Below are 7,924 nucleotides of genomic sequence, written 5' to 3'. Positions count from 1 at the left end.
AAAGTGGGGGGGGGGGAGGGCAAGTCATGTGGGTTGGCTGTAAGTTACAAAGTGTTTTAAAATTATTAACTGTACCTTAGTGTGCTTTGCACTCTAGCATGCAAAGCACACCAATACTAAGGGGGCCTGGTGGCATTCCCCCACAGGAACATTTTGAGATTTGGATGCTTTGAGATTGAATCTGAGAGCATTTTCAGTGTACTTAGATACATCAGTACATGAAGGCATTTCAGAGACTCATGCTGTTGATTATATACATATAGATATAAGTGTTGTAGTGCAGACATATTGAATTAACTGCATATAGCAAGGCAAACTTACAATTCCGCTGAATGCTCTATTAGAGTAGTTAGGTGACTGCTCTATTAGAGTATATCGAGCTCGTGCATTCCCAGCACTGATTCATGCAGTGTTCCATGCTTGCATAACCTTTAGCACAAATCCCAGTAAATAAAGGCAAAGTAAGTTGACTAGTTACTAAAATAGTTGCATTAGTTTGACAACTGGGCATTGGAAAAAGTGAGGGGGCACTGCCCCTCCACTTGTAAAAGTGGGAGGGCAGTTTCCCCCTCTGCCCCCCCCCCCCCCCCCCCATTTCTCCGCCCCTGGGGGAAAGGATCAGCATTGGAAATGACCAAGAAGTGTATATGCATGTATGTACACCCAAAACAGTATTTTGTCCTTTGTAATGAAAGATGGTGATGTACATTGCCATGCATCTTCTGCTTGATAGATTCTGGACCATCTTACTGAGAGCTGTGCCAGCACAGTGATTGGCAGAACCTGGTGTGTACTATACCTATGGCATGCACACTGAGAACTATTGCATGCATCACTGTATGTAGCTAATGGGCAGACACCATCTGTATCGGCAAAAAGCTTATAAATCTACACCCATGCAGACACTGATTGAAGTGTTTCGGCCAAAATATATACCATTTTAGTGTGGGCGTTCAAAGGCACATGCGTCAGCCATTGAGCAGACTACTGAACAGCACAAAGAAGACAACTTACTAGATTTATAAATAGGCTAGTAACTTATAGTCTCAAGTACCTGCCTTAATTTATTAACTTACTTACTGTCCCAATGGCAAAGTTAGCAGACTTAAGATAGCACAAAATGGTAAAACTATAAGTCAATCGTAGAGTTGTGTGTATACATAGAGATGTATGAATAACGTTCTGAGGGGTATTAGCCCACACTATTAATATAATTGTTATTCATCAGATACTTATGTATAAAACAAACAGGCCAAGTGCTCATTAGTTCTTTTACCTATCAGTTGAGTGTGCATGCCTAGGTATATATCAGCAAAATCCCTCACAGCCTTGGTATTACTATTCCATGCATAAACAATTCAATTCCTCTAGGGTCTCCAGGTGTAGGTGACCTCCCTTGTTTCACTATATTTTCCTAATCGAACTTAAACTTCCTTATTGTAAAGGCAGTAAGTGATTTTGGAGATGGTGAAAAGATTGATTTGATTTGATTTATAATTTAAACTCAAAACCAGTCGGCCCCAGCCGTTCTTCCGTGGTTGAGTACACACAACAACAAAAAAACACTACAAACACACATACATTATGGTATATAGTACATGATACAACCACAAGAATACAACACAAAACATACAGAAAATAATTACAAAATCAATTAAATAACTGACAATAAACATAAAAACAGTTCATTAGAAAAATCTCTTGCCATCACCATTTCCTCAGGTAAAGCATTCCACCACATAGTTGACTTATATCTAAAATGTTTTTGTGCAAAAGACAATCGACATCGCATCGGCTGAGTAAAAATTGCAGAAGTTCTAGTATGGTAGGAGTGTGTACTACCAAACACAATTGGTGGATCTAATGGTAAACGTTGGTACTTGAACATTCTATGCAGAGCACAAAGAGAGCGATACTGGACTAATAGTTCAAAAGGTAACCAGTTCAATGAGTGGTAATGATGACTAACATGGTCATACTTGTGAAGACATCTACACAAACGGACAGCATGGTTCTGCATACGTTTGATGCGTTCAAATGAACAATGTGGCAATGAAGGACCCCACACAGGCAGGCAATAGATCAAGTGAGAAAAAACTAAACTTTCTGCGAGAGTTTTCAAGAAGTCATCTGTAAGGACATGCCGATGTTTACAAAGCAAATGCAGATAGTATGACATGGATTTACACACTTTTGAGACATGGCAATACCATGTTAAACGCTCATCAAATATCAGACCAAGGTATTTCCGTTTGGGCACCACAGATAGTATAACATCATCCATCATAATTGGTGAGTAACCATGTGGCAATCTTCTATTAGACACTCTAAACCACATGACAGATCACTTGCTGTAGTTCACTGTCATCTTATTAGCACTGGTCCACTGGTCAATTAACTTCAACTGACTATTCATCAATGAAGCTACATCATCCTTAGTAGGTGCACTGCATATAATAGTGGTATCGTCAGCATACTGTAGCAATAAACCACCGGTGACTTGAGATGGCAAGTCATTAACATAATATTATATTAAAAATAAGAGAGGGCCATATAATTCAGTCATGGATATTAGGGATTAAATGTCCACTAGTATATCTGCAGGTGTAGGTGACCTCAGTCCCTGTTTCCCTACTTTTTTTAATCAAATTTAAAATTCCTAATTTTTTCTTAAACTACTTTTTTTCTGTAACATTATTATAACTGGTGAACCCATGCATACCGCATCAAAGAAAGAAAGAATGATGTCTGAAATAATCAGTGTTTCATTTGAATGCACGCCCCAACAATCAATAAGTACTGGCTATTACGTCTAACTTTCAGCTATCTTCAGCCAGTTACACAGTGCTACAAATGAACAAAAGTAGGAGAAGGGCCTCTGCAATCAATCCAGTCACCATGGAAAATACGAGTGATTCGGCATGCACCCCAACTATCAATTAATGATTTGAAAGTGAAGTGGTCATTACGCTTTGCTTTCAGCTATGTTCAGCCTGTTACACAGCGTTACTAATGAAGTACATACCCCTGTAGTCGATCCAGTCACTACAGAAAGTATGGACGATTCCCATTTACAGAGATAATAAACAACTGTTTATTATCTCTGCCATTTACAAATGTAAGGAAACCATTGAGCTACTGCGAATTGACACCTTCAGCTGTCAGCAAAAAGAAATGGGACACAAAGGAGTAAGTCCATGATGCGTACACTGTATGTGCTAAGACACATGTTGGGCTGAAGCAGCACCGAACAGTGAAAAATCAAGCCCGTAGCTTAATTTATATAATTAGCTGCTATCAAACAAAGAGTTCCACTAAATAATTTTTTAATAAATCCCGTAGCAACCTATCTGAAGCATTTTTGGTCATTCTTGAGACACTTTTGGGCTTGATTCTACCCAACCAACACTGCCAAGGCACCATGAAGCTATTGTGAGGCTGATTTCTGATTTTGTGAAAAGGTGCTAACCTCTATGATCCCTCACTATACAGTACTACCAGTTGAAACGCAACCGTCAAAAAACGGACGATTTTAGTTGCACGCGCAATTTACAAGAAGTTCAAAATGGCGTTTTCGACAGGCCACGCGGACGAGAGAAATGGCGTTCAACCAGTAAATTTCTGGCAGATTTTCGAATAAAAGCAGTTGAAGAGATGATTTATGAAGATAATTATGCCGTTTATTTAATCTTGAAACTTGTGGGCTGGGAGTATTTCGGTGTTAGAACTGAACAAGAATTTTACTACTCCCGATTTCACTTTGCTGTGGATAAACGAAAAAGAGTGCACAAAATCTGAGTCAACGAAAGTGATAAGGTTTGTATGGAGCACGTGTAGTAGCTGTATGAAACTGTATACATTTGTGAAACGAATTTGTACTCCGTTAATATAGAAGAGGTTGTTATTCAGTATCTTGTTATACACAATAAACCATACACCACAGCGCCATAAGGTGTTAAACAACTTTTGTGGATTGCCAAAATGTAAAAGTAACTTTTTTGAAAGAAATTTTTGTAGTTCAGATATAGATCTCTCAATTGTGAAAATGTCTCAGTTGTTCCACACCTTTTGTACATGGACTAAAATCAAGTAAAGATTCGCAACAGTGACATCATTATGGACAATCTCCGTTACGGGTTCAGTAGTCAATGGTATCAGCCTCAGTTTACACAAATATAATCTTCATATAAATCTTTAATCATTTAGTTGATACTGAAAAAATTCTCATATCTTGTCTTGGTGCTTAGAAATAGTGCCACAAAAAAATATTGGTGCTATACCTGCGGAACCATGCATAACGATGAAGTTTGAAACAAACTGGCTGTATGCCACCATGATGTGATAACACTCACCCAATGTAAAAGTGATAAGGAAACTAAACAAGATAATTCATGAAGAAACAAAGTTGAGTTAGTGAGATAGTCTGGACTCGTAACAAGGATTGCCTGTACATAAAACTATGGGAAAGACATCTCCCTACATTATCTGATAAAATTTTGTAGATAAGATGCCTGCAAAATCCATACAATCTTTTTATCCTGTTACAGTAGTTTCAAAATAATAACCATTACTGCTATCTTAGTTTCACACAGTGGTGTACATATTAAAAATAAATCATCAGTTACAACCTCTTCTACTAGGTCAGACTCTTGCAATGCAACTGGATTCAGCAACTTGTGATTTCACATCCAATGGTAAGGGCTTCCCATTGCTTACAGCAAATATTAGCATGTTAGAACATTGCTGTATGTTATGTGGACTTAAATATTGTCCCACGGTAACCTGAATTTTTTTACAATCTTTATTTAGACCAGCTGTAGTTGCATTTTTAATGTGTTTTACAATGGTGCTTTACCACTGTACATAATTGCACGGAGCTACTACAGTGTAACCTCTCCATTACGGACATTTTGGGACCCAGGCCACTTTTTTGCTGTAATATAGAGGTTTTCCTCGTATTAAACAGACCTGTTGGGACCAAGTTTTTTGTCCTTATTAGGGAGGTTTTTCTATTATGTGTCCTTAATTTGGGGCGTTTGTTAAGAGAGGTTCCACTGTATATATATAATATAATCAAATAACTCCTTGAAGTTTTGAATTTGTAATCACTGATAGTTACTCGAAATGGATGATTACCATAAGGCAGGAAATTTTAAATTATAAATACCTTTAAAAGTATGTTTAGATCTACAATTTCTTGATTTTTGAAGACATTTAATTTACCAAAGTTACTGAAATGTAGATTCATCAATTTTTCTTGTTGTGCGGTATCTCTTTTATGAGTTTCTGCTTTACAAACTTTTGTTCCTGTTAGCACCCCCTGATTTAGTATGATGGGCGTTGTTGTCTTCTAAACTCTGAATTCGCTGAGAATTGTATTTGCTGGATTTTGATGGTGTGAAATGTACTTTTGTAGCATGTATGTATGTATGTGGGAAATGTCATGGAAGTTTTTTTCACTACTGCTGTAAGAAACTGTGTTGTACCCATGTGTACTTGTGACGTTTGTACTGTACAGGTAACCTTGGTTTGTAAAAGCTGCCAGAAAAAACTGATTGTACCAGATGCAGTGTCGTACCATGATAACTCCGTTTTGGAATTAGAAGGCCCTTCTGAAATAACAATGACTTGGATAGATGAAAGTGGCCTTGGTAAGTTGGTTGGTATTGTGAGCTCTCTTTGTGGCTAGCTATCCATTCCTCAATAGATTTTAGTGTAATTTTTTTTCTTTTGATCAATTTACCTCACATTTAATAATACTACATTCTAACGGCTAGTACATCCAGTTGTATCTTTGATGTACTTTGAAACTATTACAGGATTAGGACTGTAATGGATGACCAGGCCTCAGTGTATCTCCACGACAGGAGCAGTATTATGCGGGATTTACCCTGGACACAGTAAGAATGGAGTCCTTGAAGATGGCTGTACCCCAAGCAGTTTCAAGTTATTGCTGAATTTGATGGTACAAACTTTCATCTCTGGTCAACTCGGAGTAGTGGCAGCAGTATTCTGGCACAGGAAGTCTCCACCAGATAACTGTTTTAGAAATTGTTGATTTAAAGTGTGCAAAAATGCTATTTGTCATCTTACTGTATGTGTAAACAGCAACCAAAGTGCACAACTTTTTACAAAATAATTATCAAGTTTGGGCTTTTGTCTAGTTGTGCAAATTAATTAGCAACACTAATATGGCTTGAAACAAATTGTACCCACACCTCAAAACCACCTTGCCATTACTCACCAACTTTGTTCAGTGCTTTGTAGCTCGTTGCTAACTTACTGCACCTGTCGAATTTGGTTGCTGTGAGAGAGACTAGGACCTGTTGTTGCGTGACCCCCAGTGCAAACAGGAAAGAGCGTTGCATCTGGCAGCTACAAGCGCTTGTAGTCAGACGGTGTTCTACCGGAAGAAGCGCTTGTTTCTTCGCGGGAAAACAAGCTGTGCAACTAAATACGCATAATAAAGCGTATTTTTTGACGGTTGCGTTTCGACTGCTACTGTATTGTATGATGACATTGGCTATTGTTTCCTGAAGCTAAAGAATTTCAAAAAAGCATGAGGGTGGGCAGTCATGCATGCACAATCAGGGGTGGAGAAATGGGGGGCCTCTCCCCCTCCCCCAAACTTTGAAGAATGGAGGGGCACCGCCCATCTTCCCTCCATTTGAATACTACTGCATTAGGGTTGGAAACTAATAGTTTATCTGAGTCATGTGATCAATCCTACCCATATACATGGCATCAAAACTGTATAGACTATAATATTACGGGTGATTAACTACCCTTGCTGTTTCTGTAGTGCAAATTAAGGTTTTAAATAAAATGGGAAGCATTAGTGATGTTGTTTAGCATGCCTCAGTGCTCCCATAAATGGTATATTAGATGGTGACAAGCGGAGTTCATAATAGCTATTTGAGAACTCTTGATGGTAATCGTTAATATACCTTTGAAAAGGCATTTGCTCTCTGCTAAATCCACTGAACTATGGATACTGTGAAAGGCCTCACATTGTATATAGATCTAAAATTAGACAAATGACGTCGTGATCATGTAATTTCCAATTCCAATTGATAAGCGCCACCCTGGGTCTGGGCACGAGGCTCAATTGCTCTCTGTAAGGAATTGTATTTCCAACTCATGATCTGATGTTGATGCCGATGGTTTCAATAACCATCGACAGCTTAATATGCTTCTAAAGACCTGTGTGATCTATTTACCAGTATTACAACAACTTATCCTAACATACCCATCTGGCTGGCTGGTGACCTAAACTTGTCCAATATTGACTGGGAAAATATTTGTACACAAGGCTCTACATATCCCCTTGCTCTGTGTGATACAATTTTTGATTTTTTACAAGAATATGGTTTCACTCAAGTAGTGAACTTTCCTACCAGAGCAAACAATACCTTGGATGTATTTATCACTAATAGACCATCGCTCATCCATTCTTGTAATTCCATAGCAGGTATCAGTGACCACGAAGCTGTCTGTATTGAATCCTCTATCATACTTTCACAACAACAGTGCACTGAGAGAAAATTATATCTTTGGCACAAGGCAGATACATCTTCTATTAATGAAATTATAACCCAATTTACTAGTTCCTTTTTAAATAAGTTTTCACCTTCTACTCCAGTTGACACCTTGTGGGAAGAGTTTAAGATGATGTGTTTCGATTGTTTAGGTCTTGTTCCCACCAAATGTTGTTCTAATAGATCAAAGCAACCTTGGATAAATGCTTACATAAGGCGACTATCACGTAAGAAACAACGCCTCTATAACTTGGCCAAATTTTCTAACAGTAGGCATAACTGGGAAGTCTACCGAACCTTTAAAAGAAAAGTTCAAGGAGAATGCCGCAAAGCATATAACAACTACATTGGAGGACTAATTGATGAGAAAGGTTCTGTTGCAAAGA

General features: G+C 38.2%; 1 long non-coding RNA gene across 1 annotated transcript; it reads left to right on the top strand.

Moving 5' to 3' along the window:
* The first annotated feature begins 3,526 nt into the window (after positions 1-3,526).
* On the top strand, positions 3,527-6,092 carry LOC136236487 (uncharacterized). The gene is made up of 4 exons (XR_010692145.1): positions 3,527-3,816; positions 4,641-4,694; positions 5,519-5,651; positions 5,820-6,092. It is a non-coding gene; the product is annotated as an uncharacterized lncRNA (long non-coding RNA).
* The last annotated feature ends 1,832 nt before the right edge of the window (positions 6,093-7,924 follow it).

The sequence above is a fragment of the Dysidea avara genome, chromosome 10 (assembly GCF_963678975.1).
Source record: "Dysidea avara chromosome 10, odDysAvar1.4, whole genome shotgun sequence".
Lineage (NCBI taxonomy): Eukaryota > Metazoa > Porifera > Demospongiae > Dictyoceratida > Dysideidae > Dysidea > Dysidea avara.
Note: the sequence above shows the minus strand (reverse complement) of the source record. Positions and strands in the feature narration are given on the sequence as shown.